General features: G+C 36.1%; 1 protein-coding gene across 7 annotated transcripts in view; it reads right to left on the bottom strand.

Moving 5' to 3' along the window:
* Positions 1-25,533, bottom strand: part of LOC117206289 (teneurin-m) — a 652,575-nt gene that overhangs the window by 548,621 nt on the left and 78,421 nt on the right. Inside the window, exon 1 of one of the 7 annotated variants that reach the window (XM_033445486.1) lies at positions 18,854-19,125. The exons of the other annotated variants lie outside the window; for them this stretch is intronic. The gene's annotated coding sequence lies outside the window, so the exon portion shown is untranslated. Of the gene's footprint in view, positions 1-18,853; positions 19,126-25,533 lie in introns of those variants that run through there. 7 annotated transcript variants of the gene reach the window in all.

Below are 25,533 nucleotides of genomic sequence, written 5' to 3'. Positions count from 1 at the left end.
ATAGAAAGAGAAAGAGAGAGAGAGAGAGAAAGAGAGAGAGAGAAAGAGAGAGAGAGAGAGACGGTCGCGTGACGCTGTATTGCGTGACTTGACGCGAGCATCAAGCTGACCAAGTGGATATGGGGCCACGACCCCGTCATTATCGGTGAATCGTGTTAAACTGACATAAACTACCCTGCAAAGCCTCGAAATGTGCTAACTGGACGTGAAATCTTCTCCTTTTTCTTTAAATTGGCGTCAAGAGCGAGACGTTAAGACGTCTTCTTAAAAATCTTGTGGATTTAGATATTTTGAATTTGCAATAAAAATTAGATATTATAAACGACGATGGTGTTTCGGTTAATGTTTTGATTTTGATGCCTCTTATTTATAATTTGTGACCAGGATAGTTGGAAAGTTGAAAAGTCTTGCAAAGGTAGATATCTATGAAAATGATATTATACCGGATCCATTCTAGCGGCCAAAGATTCGCTCAGATCACAGTCTCTCAAAATCTAGGATTTATATTAAACGGTCAGAAACAATCAAATCTCGTCGCAGTCTCTTTCATTTTTATTCGTTCACTCGGGGAAAACGTCGTTTTTCAAGTACACTGAAATGATATAGTTCGCTGGAATTTCGTACGAACTCAATTAACCGCTTGTCCTCCATGGCCCTTTTCCACTATCGACCGCGATCTAGCAAACCGACGCCATATAGTCAATAGATTTTCATTCGACTTGACCAAACCGCCTACTGTAAATACTTCCATTGGATTTACGTGTAAGCGATTTTGACCGGTGCCTGACGTGACCTGATCGAAGCGATTCAAGCTTCATGTTCATATTCTACAATTTCAAGTAAATCTTGAGTATTGAACGTATGAAAATAGACGTAATATGCAAAAATACACAGAAAGCATATAAATATAGAAATACTCTAAAACATTCAAAATAAAGTACAGAATCTTTGGTTACAAAAACATTTGAATTTACATAAAAATCAGTGGTTACTACATACAAATAATATTTGGACTCTACGAAACAAACCTTCGATTTCAGATTAATCGCCATTCCTGCTCGTGAGCAGTTAAAGGGCACGAGATAAGAAAATGGCTTGGAAAAAAAGGAGCGAGCGACGTCGTCGGTTCGACCGTGCGAAGGACGCGTCGTTACTCTTCATCTGGGGAATAGCCTTTAATAGCGATGACGGTAAAATATCGCGGCAGGATTTCACGGTTGGGCCACGGGACCTCGCCAAGAGGGAGGCGGTGCCCGGCTATTATTTCGTCGGCCGCTTGACAAACGATTACGCGAGCGCCACTTTCGCGGAAACTAAGAAAACACTCTCGCTAAATCATAAGGAGCCATTACCAGTGGCGCTGGCCGTCTCGAATAATGCACGGATACGACGATGGAAGGTTCAAGGACCAGCGCGAGGGGGTTCGTTTACCCTTTTCCCCGTGACCTTTTCTACCCACGATTTGTCAAGTTCAAAGGATCGTGGCCCGGTGTTTATCTTCCACCTAATGTTCCCTCTTTTTCCGCGTGCTGATACCTCGCCTCGATGAATTTTTCAGAGGGAGGAAATAGATCGACGCGAGCAGTAAATGGAGTAAATGCCCAACCCCGAAATCCTGAACATCGTAACGCACTCACAGAGACTAGGATAGAATCACATTTGTCCACCGTGTGTTAATGAAGAACGTTCGTCTAGATAACAGTGTGAGAAAGAACGCGCAGAAAGAAGAAGAAACATATGGGAAATCCATAACAAACCGTATACTTCAGATTCCAGTTCTGTTACTTCTTAATTTATCAGATAAAGCGGGTAACCAAAGCTGTATTTATTAGATGTTTTCCTAATTAACATAAAACAATAGAAACAGAACTCAACAGTTTAAACAGAGTACTATTAAAATAAAGTCTTTTCTTCTTCCAGCTCATCGATTAGTTACAATTATATACGTTAAATAATATTATCCTTAACAATTAGGATAATTTCGTAATGCTATTAAATAAAGAATGACCAAGTTCTCCGAATCTATGGCCAGTATTAACGAAATTACAGAACGTGGAGATATAACGCACATAATATATTCATAAAATTTTCCACAGGTGTTCGAATATTTTTTATATTATACGGTACAGTTACTTACGTGGCGCTCATGTCGTCGAGCGTTAATACAATACTCCACCAATGCAAACTATACTATGCATAACATAAAAAAAATTGTTGTATTTATTCATACTTTTCTAGAAGGAGGGAGTAATTTACTCATTGACGTGCTACGCCCATTAAGTTCTACGTAAGAGACTAAAACAGCGGAACACGATAACCAAGCGTGACATTAATCGTCTGCGATTATCATCATCACATTCCTCCTCGTGTATATCGGCCCTCAACCTGACCCATTCTTACTTTTGTATTCCACTTGTATTTTATCGTTCGTGTCCAGCAAAGAAGCGTTCGTACGTATTCACTTGCACCTTTGTCATGAATTTCCAACGTGCTCGCGCTGTTCGCCAAGGTTTTACGATAGTCGGTTGGTAGCTCGCAGAAAGCTACGATCCTTTGAACGACTATGAGCTACCTTAAATTCCAACAACACGGCTGGCAATTTTCCTCGGCCATTGATGACCTACTTCCACTTCCAACCGGCTATACTTTCCCACTTTTCTAAAATATTCGTACCGTAACTCTGAACGAACATTTTCTCTTTCTCTCCCTTCCATTTTTTTCTCTTTTTTTTTTTGTATAAGTTTCTCAACCGGTGAAGCTTCGAATTCGACTGACACAGGAAGTCATAAAGGGATTTCATTTTTAGAGGGAAAAGGTTTTGATATCTTTGATACTTTTTTTATTTATTTCATGAACTTATTCTCGGCAAGATGGGAAGGTTTTTAATTAGCGTTCGTGACTGTTTTGTTTTCAAGCGGTTTGTTAATTCGAAAAGCAAAGCTAAACAGTCGAATACCTTTCGTAATGAAAAGTAGCGAATGTTGGACGTACGATTCTTTATTCATTTCGAACAAATATTGATTTCCTTTATTACTGTCTGGTAATCTTACAAAGGAAGATTTGGTAGTCAAATCTATCAGTTTACGTTTCGTTCTTTATACACGTACTTCGATACTGTGATGGAAGTATTTTCCGTTAATAGGTCTGAATATATATTGTACATTTTCAGATCATAATCGAATCTTACTACACATAATACTATTAACACACATAATATTATCTTCATAAAAAGTTTTTACAAATGTTCAAATTCTCTTTCGTGACTCGCTGTACGTAAAATCTTCTGACTGACTGTGTTCTTCGTTATTGAAATAGGATCTCACTTTGCGATGGACACGTACTTTCAACAAGCTGTATAGTAAGTACAACTCATTCCTTTTTCCAAACTTTTTTCCCTGTAATCGAGAATACTCTATTTCATCGGAAAATGCATGGTTAAAGTAATCCTTGACCTTTTTCCTCTGTTCATACCGTTTCTTTCACGTGCAATCGGTCCTTCTGCATTTTTTGCCATTCGTTTCAAGAATTCCCATTTCCCGATCGCTAGTCAAGAGTAGAAATGACACTGTTACGCGGGACGATGTCTTTGAGGAGAAAGAAATCAAACGATCTCTGCCAGCCAGTTCTTTTTCTCTGTATTCAACCGCGCGGAATTAATCAATGGAGCTGTAATGCGTTCTTTGATGTTTTTCTCTCGGCGTGTATAATCTGAAAACTTTACGACCGACTAAATTTAGTCGGTCGAGCTCGAATTAGCAGCGAATTAAAAGCGACCTACTTGCAGCCGAATAACCGTATTCGCTATACGTCTTGAAAGATCGCTGCATTTGTAATTATTAATCTTTCGAAGGTAATCGTGTCGCGTGCACGATTACGTTCCACGAAAGTTATCGAAGCGTCAATGATTGAACTATGTAAATGAATTTAATCGAGAAATCTTCGACGCTCAACACTGGGACGCTTGATTAACGAAAGATTGAAATTTTATTCATTCGCGGTAGTGAGGTCAAATTATAAAACGTAAAAAGGCGCGAATTATATCTTTTATCGCTATTAATTTTATATTTATTAGGTGTATCTGGAACGATTTGAAAGACTAAAGAAGAATTATACAAATGCTTTATTATGCATAATTACATTATGTCACACTTATAAGGAAAGCATTCATTTTTTAGGTGTAAAATATCACGAGCATGTAATAATAAGCTTTGATCGCTTAACGAATGTAAATTTAGGAAATTTTAACTGCAATTGCATTCATTATAAAATTCATGCAACAGTCTTCATTCGTACAATAAAAGAATCACACAATATGCTGAGACAAAACGTGGGACACGCGGAAACAAAGGGAACGATAAAACCTCACTGAAACAGTAATTATGAGGCAACAATGTGCACGTGTATTATGAATTATATTCATACATACAAATTAATAACGTAAATAGCGATAACGAATTCATTTCTGTAATTATCAATAAGGTTTGCATGCCGTTCGTAATCTTATTTTCGAATATATGATACACAGAAGAAATGAATACGTGTAAAAATGATGCGAGTGAAATGAATGGAAACGAAAGCCTCCGCTTTCAAAACAAAACTAAATAATGCAGCTCAATTCCTTTTACAATTGTTGTAAAATAAAATAACCTCGTTCTTTATGCCTATTCTATGTGAATTTTTTTAACTTTCATTGGCAGTGATCAATATTAATGATATCAAGAGAAAAAAGAAATACTACATTCAGTGATTACCAGCAAACTGAGTTCTTTTTACTACTTTTTTTTTCAAATAAACGATACTCCGCATGAAGCTCGAAAAACTCTCAATGATGAACATTAATGCAAGCAAATACAGAAATATTACGATTAAAAGATGTTTCTCAAAGACGAAACATTTATAAACGACAAATAAAAAAAAAGAGAAGAGAAAGAAAGCGACGAAACAAGAGAGAACCGCTTGCAATTGAATCGAAATATTTAAATATTCGTTGGCACCTCGTTAAAATGCTTGAAAATTCAGTCTCCCGTCTGGCTGCAAGCCTTTGTGAAATATATTTATTTTCATCCGTTTCAACCGTTGTTTCTGAATCGTGCAAAAGGATATTACAGAGTCGTTTTATTTTCTCCCGTCGTATTAATCGGTGTGCTACTCGGAGATGGAACGGAGCAAAGGCAAGCCATTTTCCTAATTGGTCGACAAACAACTTCCGATAACCGCCGGAGCATTGTTCCAATTCTTCTTCTTTCGTAGCCGAAGAATGAACACAGCTTTTCGAGCGGCAAGAACAAATAAAATAAAGCGAGGAGGGTAAAGTAGGAGGGGAGAACGACGAAACTAAGAAAGTCCGAGGATTAAAGGAGGAAAAAAAGATGGAGAGAATGTGCCTCGTTTTCGTCTGTCTGTCTAAGGGACAAACGATCGCGAACGTAAGTATAGATTCCCTTTTCTAATGACTTGTCGCGAAAGAATGTTCGATACGGAAAACGATTGAAGCTTTCCTCCCGGGAAATTTCTTCTTATATCCTACTGTGACGTACTTATTTGATAATTTAAAATAATTTAAATATATGATTATCGAAGGGGACGTTTAATCTGTATTTCTCATGAATTGTAACGTATTTTGGATAATTTAAAATAATTTAGGATAAGGAAATGCATGATTGATTAATACTTATCGAGTAGCGATTAAAAAAGGAAAAAGAAATTATTAATATCTGATCTGTGGATTTTTATGAGAGATAATGATTTTAAGGTAATTAGTAAATAAATTAAATTATATTTTCTAATATTTCTTCTTCGATCATAACACTCTTCATATAAAATTATAAAATAAGAATGGTTTGGTATTTGGTTTATATATTTCCACGAAAAATCTGATTGTCCAATTTGTTCGCTGTCCAATTTGATTTATTAACACGGTTTCGCTCAACTTCCCTGAATATACTACAGGGAAAATCGGAAAGACAAAAGATGGAAAGAGGATTTATTACAGTTGGTTAATTCAACCGCCTGGTTTTCCATAATTTTAATAGAAAAATTGTGTTGCTAGTTGCCGGAACAAAGTGCTGGCATGGTAGAATGCCGATTATCGGGGCGCAGCTTATTCGAAATTTCCATTATACGGAGATCTGTTTATGCAGCACAGAAAATTCCCCGGAATTAACTGCAATGGGAATACACGCAGATGCAGTAGTTGACATAGTCGTTCCTGAGAATCTACGAAACGAGGAATTTGCTCTGACGTCTACACTTGTTGGAAAATTCTTTTCACGAGATATAGAATACAATTTTGTCGTTTGGAACCTTGTCCTCGTTGGAAAAGACGCGATAAAATTACGTTTTATCATTGCATTTTGTGCCTCCGAAATTTTCTCGTTACCATCGCTCCTTGTTGAATTTTTGCAATTTTCAAATATTGGCGCCAATATCTCTAAAACTCGTTCAAAAACTCACAATACTATAAGAACACTGTATATTAGTGTCTTTGTTAGTATTTCTTGAGTAAGTACCGTAATTTTTTACTTACGCACATTAGAGAAGAAGGCAAGAAAAATTGACTGATTTTGTGTTCATTGTAATGTTCTATTAGAATTTTGAATTATAATATTCTACTAAAATTGGGATATGTCGAGTACCACGATGAAAAGATTATTTATCTTGCTCTAAATAAATACATCTCGAAAATCATCCTGAGATAACATTTGCTTATCATTAGTATGAGTTATGTTACCTACGTTTATGCATCTCTTTTAAGAATATCGCTACTCTGTTTAATACTTTATACACATATATCATTACGATCCATCTTTGATAAAATATCGTGATATCAGAATGTTGTATTTTAAACAGAAACTACAATTTGACAGTTCTTTCACGCTAGCTATTAATTTAGAGTAAACATTGCATGCAATTATGTATATCATTAAAAATTATGACGACTTTTATTCATACAGCTATCTCTCTATTTTTACAATTAGAAATTAATTACGTTAAGTTTCCTAGAAATGATCGTCTTCCGTGAAAATTACAAAATCGGAATTATGTATTATTTTATATCTTTAAGTAAAAATTTCGTAAACGTATCCTTATGAAAGAAAGATTTGAAATATTATTCATTCCTGAAAAATGGATAAAAGATAATTTATTCGCATATAAATAAATAAACAAATAAATAAAGATCCATGGAAGATTTCATTGAATTTTTTCTATTTCGTGTCAAATCCTTTCTAGCCTGTGTAAATCTAACTAAGAATATTTGAATCACAATAATTTAAAAAAATTCGTAATATGACATTTAAATATGACGGTGCTTAATAAATGAAATTTATTGGTAGAAATAATCGTACTCCAGAGGAAGATTGAACGTGCTCATTTGCACCGTGAAAATTAAATACCTACTCGACAAACAATGTGTGCCATTGCATGCGACTTTTTTTATTCCAACGTATTCTTCTTTTTACGGCGAACATTTATTCTACTTATTTTGAACGTAACACATACCGTGTGTAAAACAACGAATTTTCGCATTTTACTTTACCAACGAAAAATAGACTAGCATTTAATTCTTTGATTTATAATTACATTTTTTGTACCTATCATTTTCGCTTTATTCTTTAAACTGTTAAACCCTCACGAAATGCATAATCTTTTTCATATAAAATAATTCTTTCATATTTTGCTACTGATAATTCGGGTATTGTACCAAATTCAAATTCCAAAGAAATAATATATCATACGCATCAAGCTAGTACTTGTGAAAATTTTATATTTTTAATAAATACGATGATAGAACGTAGAATTTCGATATATTTTACATAAGCGTATTCCGCAACGAAGTTTCTGTAAAGAAAAATAAAAAAAGCTATGTGTTCACAAATTGCGGTTACAAACTAGGTCGACGGGCAGGTTTACGTACACATTTCCACAGATGAAGTTCCAACTATTCTGTCAGTCGCGCAACGTTTAAAATTGCACATTGTATGACACGAAAAGTGCGGATTTATTTTTCGCAACCGCACCACTCTCGCGACTCATTCGGGCCGGACTAAACTATAGCGCGCAGAGTGCTTTGCATTATGCTAACGCTAACATTTTCCTTTTGCTCGTGTAAACTCGTTTCTCGATGAAAGTCTCCATCCTCTGCGTAATGCGTTTTTAGAATATGATGGTACTGTCGTATAGCAATTAAAACCATGTCAATTTTCCTACACCTTTAGCTTTTCTCGTGTATATCCTTTTTATAATTTGACTCATTGTTTTATAATCCGAGGATTTCATTTCCTACAATAAATTTTCTAATTTCGAGGGCAATATAAGGAAATTTCTACTGGTTTATTTCTTTCACACTGTACATATTATGCGCGATGAATCATTCATTTATTAGACGTAACACTAGCAGTTAAAAGAAAATAAAATATCCAGACTTTAATGACTTCTAACTTCATCACTTCCATATCAATCTCTTCTTCTATTAAAATGTCACGACGAAACGAACAGAAAATAATTCTAAGAATAAAACAGAATGGATAAAGGGTATGGTGATTTCTTGGTGGCCAGAGGAGCACCGCGTGCGGTCACATGAAGCCACGTGACATCCGGCGGCAGAAACGAGACGCCTCACCCACCTTCATTATTATGTGCGTAACGTTCAATGAGAAAACGTTTCTGTACACGCCCACGTGCACGCTAGGGCCTGATCGCACTTGCCGTGTGAATAAAACGCGTCATTTGGTCGCGAGAGAGTTAATTCTACGTTGCTACTTCCATCTACGAACAGCGACTTTGAAACGACGCTGTTTTCGTCGCGGAAGCACGCTGGCCCATAGCAAGCAACTGCAGTTTAGTTTAATGGCCACGCACGTCGCCCACACGCGTCGTCTTTCATCCTGACCACCACGAAATCGATGTCTATCCTGACATATTAATTGGTCCTCTTTTCGAAGGGCCGGATGAAACGTAATTCATAAATCAACCATCGAATTATGTTTCTAGTCAATTTCGCCCTGCCTGAAAATGAAATATAGTAGCTATTCTCGTGTAGCTAACAGAAAATTGTCACTGTACAACGCCATTTGGAAAATAATAATGAAAGTGAAATACTTTTTAAGGAAATAATGCCGAAAGAAACGTTTGCACATAAAGAACATACAAGTTCTGGAGCAAAAGAAAAATCGACAAAGAAACTGTATCAGCACCTGTAATATTAAGTTGTCCGAAAAGTGTCTTTTACAGACACCTCTTTTATAACGACGCATCTTTATACAAACATCAGACCTAATCTGTCGAACATTGTGATCTTTATCTTGATAAAACAAAATGGATCATACGTAGTTCGATTAATTAATATAAAACGAAAAATTTCTTTATGAAACGAAAGAAACTTTTCGGACGACCTAATAATTGAAAAAATTAATTTTTTAAATTATCAGGAAGTGGTAATACCGATATTATACGCGTCAATGGTTATTTATATATATCTACTACTTCCTGTAGGTGAGTCAAAGCTTCGGGGTGTGCGTAAGAGCGTTCATAAAACCGCTGTCAGTCATCGTTAGCGAGGAACCAGAACCAATATTGCGACTCCATTGTTGCCTCGTTAAGGCAATTGTTTATTATATTAACCAGCCAATATGCTACGATCTCAGCTTGTCTTATCTTCCATACGTCTTACCCGAAGACGCGTTTCTTCCTTATAAAATAAGATTTAATATAATAAAGGAGGGACGTCTACGCAACGAATGACGATTATGACGTTGATCAATACTACTGGCTTCAGTTTACTACTGCCAGACTGGTAGAAGTTAATCATTATCTGTTTTCTTTTTCTCTTTTTATAGTGTTCGATCTTTTGTCTCACAGATATCGACTAATGTAATCGATTTTATTTTTATCGTTTTTCACTGTATTGTATGGTGTAATCTATAATCTTAAATAACTAATTTAAATGTAATAAAAAATTATGGGAAATTTGAAGATGCAAAGTGCATAGAATGCATATAATATGGAAAATTATATAAGGCATCCATAGCAGAGTATTCATTGTGTTTAGTAGATAAAACAATTTTCTACCTAGATCCATTTTTCCAATCACTTCCACAAAAATCTGAATGTATAGATATACGCAATCTAATAATTATAATTAATCTAATTAATGTAGTTCGAACGAAATATGTAAAATTACATACACAGTTTTATTCATATAAATATTCATTCATATTAATATTAAAAATATTTTATTTTGACTGAATGAGATAAGTAAGTGTATTGTTTGGCTAGGAAATTTCTGTAACCTGAATTTCCAGGCTACTAAACAGTATTCGTGTCATGGCACCGTCGAATAATTTACTGGTGACCTATGTTGCAATGCGAAGCACAACCCTTCATGACTACATAAATTATTAACTGCTGCTCGATATCTCTTACCGCAGATTTCTAATCTCCGAGCGAAGTAATTGCTCGCTCGCCCAACCAATTATTACGACTTGTTGATTGTTTCCGAAATTATGACGATAATTAATTACGTCAAACTTCCAACATGATATTAATGGGTATCGAGAATATTGTATTAGAACCCTTTGATTAATGAAGCGAAGACAATTATGACAAATTAGAAATTTTGAACGTAGAAAATTAATATCGGAAATAAAATATATTACATATATATAAGCAGAGAAAACTGAATGCAGCTTACTAGAACAAAACGAAACTACAAAAGATTGTACTTTTCTTAATTAGTGATATCTTCCAATTATAAAATACTTTAACACAGTATCTTGTTAAATAAATAGCATTATATTATGTAAAATAAACAAGATGAATTTTCTTCAGGGTCTATTATTTGCATTTTTGATTATCAACATGCAGCCAATCTAATTATGGTCTAATTATCGATCAACCGTGATTTATGTATATCATAATGTAACAGCATTAATATAATAATAATTTTAACTTAATGAGTTCATTATAAAAAGCAGGTTGATAATAAACTTTGAATTACTAATTACACACTTTACGTACCTACCTACTTTAACAGGAAAATATTCTGTAATTTATTACATAGAGTAGATTACGTAAAGTACACTTTACTAATGTAATTCTCTAGATAATTAGCAGAACTGAACAAAAATTTACGACTCGTGTATATTCCAAAAATATCTTCATTTTAATATATTTACGTTCAATACGTATATTCCTACTTCATGATAAAACAAAATTAATAAAAAGTTTATGAAATATGTTAATAGAAAGTGATTTTATTCGTGAATTTATTGAACAATTTTCTAGCTTTTTAACTCTTTCATTACTCCAGAGCTACTGTTTTATCAAGGGAAAAATTAGGAAGATTTAACGCTATTCAAAGAGTGAGTCGAGTTCGACGATGAAGGTAAAAATAATTATTATATTCCGTGTGCATTAAACGAGCACAAATTGATGAGTTACCCGTCCATTGAGACGCATAAATTTTTCACGTTCTCGAAAAGCTATTAACGAAATAATTATATTTTTGATGATGTGTCAAAGACATCGCTCGCTGTCGGCAACACGTGCCACTTGCCCCGACATCAAAGTTATTTCAAATATGATAAAAGAATATTTTAAACGATATGCCAAAGAAGCCATAACGAAAAATTCGCGGAAGTTTAATGAATTTACAATATCATTCATTTGATTTAATACGCTTTCGGAAACACTAGAAATACCCATACATAAAATGTACAAGCGTATTTCAAATTCGCAATGTTCCATATTTTCAATCGAACATATTAACAAAGGAACTCAAATGTTTCAGTTAAATATTATTTGTCATATTATTAATATCCTTCGCAAGAACTTCATATTTTGTAATTACTATATTTCGTTGATTCATCTATTTTAAGTATAAAGAAAGTGATTTTTTCATGATATAAAGAAATTTCATCTTCCAGAGAAGTATTACGTAGCTTTAAATAAACAGACACATTATCAGAATGTGTTTAAGTTTCTATTTCCTTAAGTTTCTATACTGTATATATATCTTCCTATTTATGTGTCGATTTAAGAGTTAAACTTATGTTTTGCTATATCCGTTTTCATTTCATAAAAGTTATTTCTTGTTCTACCATTTATTTTTAATTTTCCATAAAGTATTCTGGAACTACTTCACGCTTAAATAAAGCAGTTATTAAAATTCGCCTGGTATCACCCATAGAGACGTTTGTCAACGAGAGGGGTTGGGAATAATCGTTCTTCGAATTGTCTTAGTGACGATACCTAGCGGAAGGAAAGAGGAGGGAAGTCAATCAATCGCTAATTAGTAGCCGATGGACAGGCATAACTTTATCAGCCGCCGAAACGCGCGCGATGTCCTCGCACCATCGCATCGTCTGGGATTCGAATGGATGCACGCAGCACACGTGCCGGCAATTAATAATCAATTCCAGCAGGAAGTGATGGTGATTGGACACGTACGATTCTGACAGTCTCTTTGTTCCTTATCGAGCGACCCGCAGAAATTTCTGCTCGAAAATGACGAGTCTCGATGCTCGTTTGCATTCGGACAATACGTGAGTCCGATAAAGGATATAATTTCTGATCAATATCCGAGAATAAATGATCGCTACTTTTCGTTATGTGATTTCTAATTAGAACTCCAGCTTTCGTATTATACGTAACCTAATTATTGGAAATATAGAATCTTAGCAATTGAAAAATTCGAAATGGATATTTTTATGCAATATCTTTTTGTTTGTTATTATTTATGTCATTAGCTTTATCAGATATTTTTAGAATATTATTAAAATCGAGTGAATGCTATTAACATTTGAAACTTATATCACAACAATAAGAATTTTCTAACTAGGGAATCTGCGATATACTTCGAAATGGTTAAATACTTTGCAAAACTGTATGAAGAAAAAAAGACAGCAGAGCCGAGTAAAACTAAGCAAGAAGGTATTTGGCATAAATCTTCATACGCTCAAGCGTTGATAAACGTGACAAAGTGCGTTTACGTCAAAACTGATTTGCGCGAAATAACACATGGTCAGCAAGGCATCATACCACGGATTTCTCCCATCATGACGTATCATTCGTAACAATAGCCCGTGGCCATTCCAAGTAGGATAATAGTTCGTGGGAAATTGAACGATCATAATAATTGTACATGCTCTATATGACTGACGCTGAACGAATCAGTTAAATCACTAACGTTCTATTTCCATAGAAATATTCATAAACACCAAGATAATGGTTTGTTGCATATTTGTTGCATTAAACGCAATTTAACAGATCAAGCAAACGATCAGGATTTTTCGCTGATACAAGGTAACCGCGTAAAAAATTTTATGAACTATTTGTATAATAATACTTATGAGCGAGACTATACGTCAAACGATACAGTTACAATATATATATAAAAGATAATAACAAGATTCGCGAATATTAATCTGCAAATTATGTACAATAATTTCTCGTACATGTAGGTAAATCTCCGTTATTCGCTCATTGTCAGCGCCTATTCGGCTTTCCATAGAAATTCCAGGTAATCTATGTTACTCATTTAGCTATGCAAACATCCTCCTACTTGCACACATGCGTTATTGCGTCGACTATGCGTAACTTACCCGAAACAGGGTAAGGCAACGATGGTATTACAACGATGTGATTAGACGTAATCAAGTACATTGGCCCGTGTTTCGAAGAGGCCAGATAGAACTGTCCAGCGATACGAACATCATCAAACAGCTAAGGGAATGCCTATTAAACGTGGCGATACATCATCCAGTAATTACACCGCTTGTAATTTCTCTCCGTGATCGCTGCGGGTCAAAGGTCTCCGTCCAATAGGATGATGAACGAAATCACTCAGTACCAACTACATCTGTCATTCTTCTTCTCCTTTTTTCATGTTATGCTCTCTCCTTGCACCACAACAAATCTTCTTACAATTACAATGTGCGTATAACAGATCGTTTCAACTAAATCACATTGAAATATCTTCTCATAGCCACCGAGTGATATAAAGATCGAAGTACCTTTTCCATTGGCATTCATGCACGACCAGTTTGCTTCATTTTTCATTAGATATTCGCTTGAAAGCAAGCTATTTGAAGTGAAACTTGACTCAGACTGATAAAACTTAAATTAGAATTAATTAGAATAAGAATTAAGAATAAATAAACATTCTTGCATTGAAACTACTGGAACTGAAGGAAGTTAACGAAAGCGATAAAAGTGAAAAAGATATGCTGGAAATGATTCGTTGGAACGCACGAACGATTCGATAAAACATTGTTGCGATGATTTACTTTCCGCTGAAGAGACGAATATCCGTTCCCGGGTGAAACGAACGCGAGTCAAGCAAAAATGCCGCGTAATAAACGTCTCGCGTTAAACACGTACGCCTATTTCATTCTGATGAATTATTGCCGCGTACCGTGTTACGGCCTGTAACGCGTAAGTCAACTACCAGATACACGTATTGGACATTACCACCGGTTGTTAAGGCGATGTTTACGACCGATTATCAAGTTACGCGGCGGCTCACGATCGATTGTCGAAAATTCGTCACAATGGATTCAGGTTGGCCCTATATATGTATATACCTACGTTGGCTCATGTAAATATTTGAACTCAATTTTTATGTCCATATCTCATATAAAACATCTGAAAATTTCATTAGCATTGTAACGAGACACGATCGTCATGATTATATTGTTCTTATTGAGATTTAAGTTAATCTAAAAATGTGTATGGAAATTATTAGATGTTTATTAAAAGCAATTTGTTTTACATATATATTTGTATAATGACAAGACTTGTTATTTATTATACTATATATGTCAATTTTAGCAGGAATTGCGTGAGACAAGCGAATTTGAATGAAGTACACGATTGACAATAGAACGAAATGTTCCTTTTATTTGGAAAAAGTAGAAGAAATCGAGGCCTAATCATGGCATACTCGGGTAATTACAGGCCTTTCGTTCAGCACATTATAACTTCGAAGAAACTTTTAACAACCTTTTGAGCTATAAATCTCGTCGGATTAGTGTCCCAGTAAACGCCATGAGTTTGTTCGATACACTGAGAAGTTTATTAGCACGACGTAAACTTCCTGCAAACTACTGAACCGTTAAGGATAATCTTCAATTTATCGTAAATGATATTGTCGTGGCGTAGTATATTGATTAAGATCGAAGATCTCCACGGAAATCTGTGCTATCGGGAACAGATAACGATTATATGTATATCGTACATAATCAAATTAAACTTGAAAAATGTAATCGAAATTATTACATATCAACGATTCTGATTGAAGCTTGATATTAAATTAATCTACATATTGTAAAATATAACAATGCCAAAAATAGCCATCTAACGACTCACGCTCCTCACAACTATTTTCTCGACAGTCATCCTTAATTAGGGTTACCATAGAATTTAGATTATCGAGATTATAAAGCAACGTCCAGTTCGAATTATCCGTATTTTACGTTTTTTTCCCAACTCGGCCTATTCAGCTTCTCAAACTCTTGCGTGCACAGCTTTGACCTCTCGGAGATTCCTCCGACGTTCCTCGGTTCTCAGAGCGAAAGGGTAAACTTCAGGGACGAAACTTCCGGAAGTCGGACTAGCTGAGTACACTGCAGGCTTCGAAGCAAATGCTCGACGGCTTTATCGGGAATCCTGCGAGTTGGAAAGGGACGAGGCGTACCGACAGAGTACTCGACTTTCCCTCTTCCTCTCTTCCACCATCAACCCCCTCTTCCAGCAGCTCTGAACGCAGCAGTACGCTTCGAAACTCCTCAGACGACGGTCTCGATTGATTTTTGGTACCGGCCTCCTCGCTGAATTACGTACCGCCGCCGCTTGTGCAACGACTTATCGAATTTACGAGATCGCTCTGATGAATGACTGAACAGTGAACTCACCAGAAATCAACCTAGTCAGAACTTTTTCAGACTGTTTGATGTTTTGGTTACGAGGCACGAATTTTAATTACAAGGACAATGAAGTCGATCATTTTGGATTATCGATGATAGAAAGGAGGAAACTTAGCTCCGGACGAAGTCGCGAGCGACAATTAGTATTTCGTAAAATTATTCTTCCACGATATTGAATGTTATTAATTTCATGATATATTGAAAGATTCGAACTGAAACCTCTGACGCAATTTACTCTGCCCAATTTGTTTTATAGGTCATTCCCTAAGAAACTGCTCAGATCTTAAAGCTGCCAATTGGTAATCGAAACAAACGACAGGTAACCTGTTAAGATTCTCATAACACGTTTGCTTTCTATTTTACACGTTGCGTATGCAGAGACACGCTATGTCATATAATATTGCCTCAATAACGCTAGCCAAGAGAGATGATCTGTGTGACGCCTGAGGGTTTATTACATCCCAGTCCACCAATATTGGCCACTGGTCGATCGCAGCAGCTTTCAGGAAAGCTAGAACGGGACGTAGAACATGGGAAAGAGAGAGCGAGCGAGCGAGAGAGAGAGAGAGAGAGAATCACCGGTTGGGAAAATTAAAAAGGGAACAAACGTCGTTCGTATAGTGATTCTATCACGATTTTTCGTTCATATTCGGGTAACACCCGATCCGAGTTTATACCAACTCCGTCTCAATAAACTACTGTTTCATAGCTCAACTAATTTTTCGTGAGTTAGTTTCCGATAGATAGTTGCGGTTCGATTTTCCCCGGATTGTTCTATACGCTTTTAGGAGACAACGAATTGCGATTTATTTTAAGAGAATCGAGGAGAACATTTTTGTGGCTGATGTCGTTTACCATTTTAATTGACGATCTGGAAAAACTGACTGTTTTCAAAACATTGTTTTCATGAAAGTTTCAGTTACGTTTTCTCTTAATTCGTTAATTTCCATCAAGATATTTTTGTTTCACTTGTGTTCAAGTATAATAGATACTGCTCATAGAAAAAAATTAAATTATATTACATCAATCCTGCTATTAATAAGATTGAAGATATCAACATAAATATATTAAAGTTTTCTTTATCGCTAATATGCGATTGGATCTTGCATTCCTATTAAAATCCTGACAGCTCTTCAGTTCGAAATTACACCAAATTTAGGAGTACTCAATGTTTGTACAATTTAGGTTAATGCGCCAATGTATCGCCGTAAATCACTCTATGGTGCGAAATTAAATTTGCGAAAAAGATATATTCGTTTCGTACACGTTTCAATCCATAACTATGCTCAAATTACTGTCTATTCGAAAAATATTGGAGAATTGCATGGTTAACGGATCAATTTTCAAGAGGAAACTATCAATGCGATTCGTTCTATTCGTTACTACTAAAAGTTCACTATCATATACGTTCAACATTCTGTTTTGAATAAAAATGATCATGCGGAATTAAAGCGGTACATTTCCAAAAAAAAAAAAAAAAAAAAAATATGCCGGGGAGAGTACCGTAGAAACGAAGTTTGACAATTAATTTCAGTTGCAGAATGCCAAACTCGAGATTCGATGAATCCCGTAAGACTTCTGTTATCGATATTTCAATGATAACGCCAATAAAGACTCTTTCTTATGCATTATTTTCCTCTAGGGAAAAGAAATTTCCTCTCGGAGGAATAAAGTAAAAATAAACCCTTTCGAAAAATGAAACTTAATATTCGAATAAAATTAAAGGGAAGCTATACGGAATCGTATATCGTGCTTATCTCCATAACTATTTACAAAATATGACATGATAGTTACTTATCACCATATTGAAATGTTCGTGAATAGAATTTTATTATAAAATACGTAGGCTGCACTGAATTATTAAGTCTCTTGTATGTTCAAACGTTCCGATCTTACTTCTGACGGGTTTAAAAAGCGTGTCATAACATTTTGGTGATCACGAAGAGATATATTAACAGTATATATTGACATGTTTGATATCGAAAATTTTTACCGAGCATTTTCGTTTCTATCTTTAGTTGAAGTAATTTTGTTTTATCACTAATTTGGGTACTATTACTTTAATATCTATATTTAAACTTCCAAATTCTATTTTTGTTATCTTTTGATATATATTAATAACGTTAAAATAATTAATGTCGAATCACGTCGAGTCAATGAGGTATTGAAATGGAAGAGAATAAGAAAAAAGATATATTAAACGGGTTATTCTCACGTGTTACACCTTGCGCACGCGGGAACCATCTGCTTCACACATATTACATTTCCACACGGGGAAACCATTTCTATTTTTCTCCTTTCTCAAATTACATGTATTATAAAATAGACATTAAAACGGATATATTACATATTATTATAAACTATGAAGATACACTCCGTGAGAGTTACAAATTCATTTAAAATAATATTTTAATTTTGCCTATACTAATCTCTTAATCTCTTAAATCACCTATGTTACTATAATAAAAATTATAAATATGTTGGTACAATGTTTCCATATACTATCGACTTCGTAATATTTCATATTTATTGTTTTTCGACTTTGCAATTTGTTACAAATATAGAACAAACTGGTCTAAATATGATACAGCACTATTATCGGATTATTTAAAATGTACTAGACGAAAAAGGAAGGAAAAAATGGAAATGAATATTGAAAACAAAATGACAGAAATAATTACGACATTATTTAGCAGCAATCTATAAATAGCTATAATGTAAAATTTTAATTGTTTGAATCTAATCGACATGTTTCGAGATAATTCTTTGAATTAAACGTTTCTTAAGAGACAAGAATGGAATCAAAATACTGTCAGGCACTAATTCTTCTGTTTTCAATTAAATCATTATATGAAATATTATTGAAAAACGCAGAATTTCATTTTCTAGAATTACAGTTAGAATGGCGGCCAGGAGCGTAATTTTCTTACCTGGAAATTACTGTCAGCAGACACTTCGTCACATTAATGCAGAAAATAGAAGATGTGGAATGTAACAAAGAAGCTTTTTCCGTCGGAGCAGGGAAGCTTTCAAGGAACAAAATTTCCACCGTCACTTTCTTACTCGACGAATCATAAATCTTGGCGGATTTTTCGAAGGTCACCGTCTACGTTCGATAGCGAGGACACATTTATCACGAACCACTTTCCATCGAACGATCAACACACAGTTCGAAATATATCCACGACGCTCGTACAATCATACAGATGCTAGTTTATGTATAGGGTTTTTGAACTCTCTCTCTCTCTCTCTCTCTCTCTCTCTCGCTCTCTCGCTCTCTCTCTCTCTCTCCCTCTTTCTCTTAGTTTCGCTAAACTTTTGTACCTTTGAAACTTGCAGTCAACCAATGAGCAATCTTTCAAGGCCAAGGTTCGTATCACGTGACACGATGTTCAAAATCTTAGAATAATTGCTTGTTGATTCTTCATAACTTTGTAGATTTTATTTTCGAATTGATTTATATTTTTATAGCTCTGGAATATTTATTTTAAATATTATTTTCTCTTCGTTCATCTCAATTGGAAATTTTGTTTATATATTACGAAACATTAATTTTGGTATTTAACTTTTAAATTAAAATTTCACTGAATTTCCATTGAATTTGTCCAACTTTTAAATTTAACCTTGTTCAATTTTTACTGAATTTTTCTTTAATTTAATCTCCAAATTTCGATTCTATTATGTTATTGCATATCTTCCTGATGATTTGACGTTATTCGATGATCCAAAAATATTTCGAAATCGTGTATATCGAGGATCCAGCTATAGAGAGCTCCGATAACATTGAGCAAAGTGCTTGGAAAACCAAGTGAAGGACGATGGAAAAGCAGGAGAGAACTCACGTGTTCGCCTGTCAATATGGCGGCGAGACGATACACTTGATGCGTAGTGTTTACTTGGTATCGTGTTATCGACCTTGAAGATTTTCCTCAACTCCTACGAAATTTCATCCAAAATCAACACGTACATATATCTTATACTTATATACTCGTTATAACAATCATTAATATTAAAATAGAAACAAATAAAATCCACTTTTAAATGTTACTTTTATCAAAATTCTTCTCTCATCTATTTATTCAATGTGAATCACTCATTTGTATCGAGGACATCAAATGAAATAATGTCAATAAGATTCACTTTCTGAAGTTAGTATTACTGAATTCTTCTTGTAAATATTCATTCCGTAAGCATCACTCATTTATACGAGATGAATCATGCAGGACAAGGTCAACGATATCCACTTTTAATGCTTAACTTTACCAAAGCTTTTCTCCACCGATTTAGCTATTATTCATTCAACAATTAAACAAACCATATCGAAGCATCACTCATCTGTACGAATAGATCAGATACAACAATGTCAACAGAGTCCACTTTTAAAAGATCCTTATTAAAATTCTCGTAGCTCTATTATTCATTTAATAATTCAACAAATCATGTCGAAGTACCATCAACGATAAAATCACGAATTGGATAAAATTATGGAAAGCTACGAAGTTACGAATAAACACGATGGAGCATGGATCGCGTTGGCGGCAGAGGAAGCTTAACGAAGGTCGGAAGTGCGAATCGCGAAGTCCTCTGGACTCAACTGACGGCACGAGCGGGGCTACCGAGACGGAGAGTGCAAAAGGGGGTGTCGGTGGGGGCGCGATACCACCCCGAGATAGAGAAAGCGCGAGAGAAAACGAGGTCGCGAGCGCGCGCGAGCGAGACGGAAGCGGCCGGACGCGCCGCCGCCTTGACGCTGTTTCCGCGATACCTTCTAGTCTCGCAATTCGGGGATACTCGGCCGAGCCAAGACGAAGGTGGAATGCAAAGGGAAAGCGGCACGCGGCTCCACCGAGGAGTAGACTCTTGGTCCAAGAAAAAACAAGACATCCCTATCTCTATCCCGAAGTTCCCGAAAGAAGTAAGTGGAAATCGTTGTAGGTTCCCGGCCAACAAACATCGCTGCATCGAACCGATACCCGAAATTTCTTCTTGGTCTACGCGTTAAATCGTATATCCATGACATGAAATCTCGATTCGAAACGTGAAACGTCGTTGCAATAGTATGCCTCGGGATATGTAAGTATCGCTTATTTGATGCGACAATGACAGAACTCGAAAATCACGAATCTAATTCATTCAAAATTTTTCTAATATATACGGCACAATCTAGCTCCGCTTAAAATAAATATTTCTTTAATTCGTAGACACAGTCCAAGCTAACTATATCATTAATGTGTAATCTTAATCTCCAACGTTTTACTATATATAATAATTAATCTTCTTGTATATTTGCATAACCGCGCAATATTACAGACGCGAGAAGAAAAACTGACGTCATTACCGACATCCATGAAACTAAAGAATTACGATTATAGATACGCGAATCTCTTCAGTCGTTAATAAGATTGTACACTGTAACATTTTATGTAGAGAGTAGAGGTATTTTTTAATTAGGAATAAGAAGAACAACTTTATCTTTGATAGATTTCCAAGTAATAATTCATATAATCGACTTCATATACCAGTGAATGTAATTAATATACGTCACAGTCGGTTCATTTTCGATTGAACATTTTGAACGCTAACACAGCAGATCGTAGATTACGGTGCATTACGCTGGCGCACATAAAAGCTTCCTAGCAGCACCCACTTCTGTAATATTCCTGCATATTTGCTTTGGATATAGGTCATGTCGAGATATCGATATGTAGGCGAACGCGATTTACCCGTACAAATTCACCGATCGAACTAACAATCAACAGTTTAATTTAGATACATCAAGCATCCTGTTTAATATGACGCCACAACATTTTCAATGACCACATATAATAATTATTTAGGTTACACCTGACATAAAAGGTACACGTGGTACAATGTTCTATGTTGAAGAAAGAAAAAGGGAAAATTGACATCTTCTTTGACATCGCTGCTTTTTGATCTTCCTTTGTGAAATTCTAATGACATCCTTAACTTCTTTCGATCCCATAAGTTCATTCTTTTCACTTTGGTGTAGAAGTAAGACCGGTTAGTTAATATTCAATAAAGAAGAAGATTATTGTACTTATTAGAAAAGAATATGCCCCGAGAAAAAGTACTATGAAATTATTGTAAATTAATGCGGTAATGTAGTCACCTTTTATTAACATCTGAACTTGGGACTATCAATAAGTAAAGTGTAGAGTTTGTAACAAAGAAATCAAAACGAACGATACGGGGACTGCAAACTTTGAAAAAATACCGTTGAAGAATGGTACAATAATTTGCGTTGAGAAAAAACACAACACGCATGAACGTTTAGCGAAAGAATTAGCATTCCAATGAATTAAAATGTAAGAAATATTCACGTAGAGAATTCTCCATCTTTCATCTCACCTTACACACAATCAAGTTACCAATCAAGAATTTTCGAATCCTAACATTCAGAATTTACGATTCTACCCTAAAACTAACCGAGAATTCACCTCTGCTCGCGACGAAAGGGAGGTAAGTGGAATAGAAGCGGAGCGGACAGGATAATTAATTTTATCGGCATCGGAAGAAGAATTGCAGTTTCGTTGAGGATTTAGTAGGAGTCGCCGGCTAGCTTGAAGAAAGAGGAAGGCACGGCCGGTTGCTTCTGCAGTTCCTATCTGCTCCGTGCAGCGTCCTTGTTCTACCCCACGCCCACCGGCATCCCCATTAGCAAGCGCCGTGCCGCGACGAAAAGGGAGAAATTAAAGCGAAAATAAAGCGAAAGGCAAATAAAAATAAAAGTATCGCCCTCTCACTGGCGCTGGTGTTGCACTGTTCAGTCAGGTTAGACTGCTACCGGCGGCAGCTGCATGCATGAGACTCTGCAACAGTTTCATTTACCTACCCCGTAATTTCATAGTCGCTCTTCCTCACCTCCGCACCCCTTTACCTTTGTGCTCGCGCGCGTTTTGTCTGCGTGGTTCTAGTGACGAGGCCACTAACATGTTTTTTCGTTTATTTTTTTACTCTTTCTTCGTTTTGTTTAAGTGCATGTACGTTTATGTGGGCGTATAAAGTGTTTTAACATTGGAAGCTAATTGGCAACGGATGATATTGGATACGACAATTTAAACGATGATGATAATTACATAGAAATTATGCTATAGGATTATAATGGTAATTTCCTTTTTTCTACTTACATCGACAATGGAAACAGGGCGAAGATGAAAGGATTCGCTACTTATTTTCCACTTACCTGAAACAAATAGAGAGAAACAAGATCAGCTTCAATGAGTTAACTGTTAGCACAGAAAATCTGATATCAGTCGTTTATACAGGGTGTTTCTCACAATTTGGCCAGGTCGTAACGTTATAACAAGAGATAAAACTTCATTAGAGGGAATTTAAATAGTTTCCAATGGTTCATCACATGATTCACGTGTCTCCTTCAAAAATGGAGCCATTTTCAAAACTTCAAAATTATCTTTACTTCTTCAAATTCTTAGCGTCGAATTTTTTCGACTGATAATCATCGGAATCTTTCACTTTTAAAGATATTCTAGCGAAAGACGCAGTGAAATTCCAAATAACTTCTTCTTTTTTCATTTCTTACCATCCCTTAGGTAATTCACTTGAAACTCCGAGAAACCCCCAGTACACGTAGGTAGGCGTTTTTTCATTCTCTGTCCTCTCGCCATTCCACAGTCCATCAAATGTCCGTTTTATTGTGGCCCTACATGGACGGAAGTGAAATTCACGGTCGAGGAGGGTGTTGGTCCTCGGTCCCTCATAATTCGATTCAGTGAGGCGCAGCCGCCGGTGCAAAGAGGGATTTTCGCGATTTCGTCTGAATTTAGTTAGGTGGGATGTGCATCAACCTGATAACGAAGTGTAGGTGCAGACACGGGCCTATCCCCCTGTGATGACATTCTTACGTGTTTTTTCCTAGTCTGCAGCGTTTTCTGTTTTTCTGTTTCCTCTGCGAACCTTCCCGGCCACGTAATTCTGGTAAAGTGACTTCGTTTTGGTAAATGTTTTATCCTCTTAACGAGTGTAGTTTGAAATGATGAATATTTTATAGTCGGCGCCGACTTTTGTATGTAGCCAGCGTTGATTAGGTTAGCATTAATGTAGATTGAAGAGACGTAGTAGTCTGTTGCGGTGAATTCTCAAAATTGAAAATTTGGAAAATTGCCTGACAACGAAACAGTGTTTGATGCGCGTGTGGAGGATATTATCACGAAATTGCGGAAAAAGATTTTAACAATAATTCATATCAAACATATACGGCATCGCACAGAAATATCACAATCCAATAATGGCAACTAATCACATTTGATTCGAATCAAACTGAATCAAGAATCATGTTTGATATTGCCTCCGTGTCAGTCATTTATTACATTCATTTCTTCCATAGCTTAGAATTAAATCAAAATTAATTTCGCAATCAATTCTCGCGTATAACAGACGCGTTAAATGTATTACCCCATAAGTTATTCCTACCACCTAGATAATGTAAAATCTCGACGCACAGACCACGCACAAGCGAACAATGGCACTAGATGTCTACTAAGAAACATTCGAGGAGAGCGACGAAAATTACGCGCGACCAGGAGAGACAGAGAGCGGCGGAAAAGCCAATACTCCATATCCCTAAATCAGCGCAATAAATCTCCAAATTGAACGTGGAACGACAGCAAAGCTTTCGTCGTGTAACAACGGTGTGTGAGAGATATAGCTACGCGAGGAGGTGGAATGGTTTAAAAAGAAGAAAAGCCACGTTGCACGAGCACATGTGTAGCCGCGAGTTATGCCCTTGGCTCTTTCAATATCGGCTGGAATAACTGGTCAGGCACGGATGACGGAGCGAAGGTTGCCTGAAAATGGGTGAAAAGAGGATGCTGAGAAACCGAGGGTACGGGAGAACCCCATGGTGCAGAGCAATGTCTCCGTAGTCGTCGTCGTCTCGCGTCGCTTATACCGGACTAATCGTTGAAATACGTGCAAATATTTATTTTCCAACTGTCACGAACAAGCCACTCTGCCCGGTTTCCTAGGTGATACCGAAGGCAAGGCAGGATAGGTACCTAGGTACCTAGGAGAGCTTCCGAGAAATACGACTGCTGGATGCATTCGAGGCTCCGTGCATCAGCACACGCGCTCCCTATCCTCGCACCCGGCAACTTTTTATTTATGTTTCCTTGTACGGTTGCGCGAGCGCACAGAAGCAAATCAAAATGTTTTCTCGAACTCGCTACTCGACACTTTCCTTCTTTCGTGGTTGTCGCGGTGCAAAAGTGAGCCATTTGTCTTTTCGAATGGGCATCATCGTGTCGATCAGCGATGGTACGAGGGCTTTCACGCATTTACGGACAATTTGAGAGTGGTAAAATGGAAAGAAAGTATACGCTTATGTTAATTAAAATGATATTACGTTGGCCTATATGAAACGCTTTTCTTTGAAGTTGGAATTTAGCGTGTCAAATACCACACGTTCAATTTGTTATCTGCTGTTATCGATGAATTATTAATGCGTATTAATACAGATTAAAGAGAGAGGAATTTATTATAAATCAATTCGAGGTTAAGTAGATGTAGAACAAAAATATGAAACTTCGTTATTGCGACTTTAAGTTCCACAATGGTTCCTGATAAAATGTAA

The sequence above is a fragment of the Bombus bifarius genome, unplaced genomic scaffold (assembly GCF_011952205.1).
Source record: "Bombus bifarius isolate JDL3187 unplaced genomic scaffold, Bbif_JDL3187 scf7180000008000, whole genome shotgun sequence".
NCBI lineage: Eukaryota > Metazoa > Arthropoda > Insecta > Hymenoptera > Apidae > Bombus > Bombus bifarius.
Note: the sequence above shows the minus strand (reverse complement) of the source record. Positions and strands in the feature narration are given on the sequence as shown.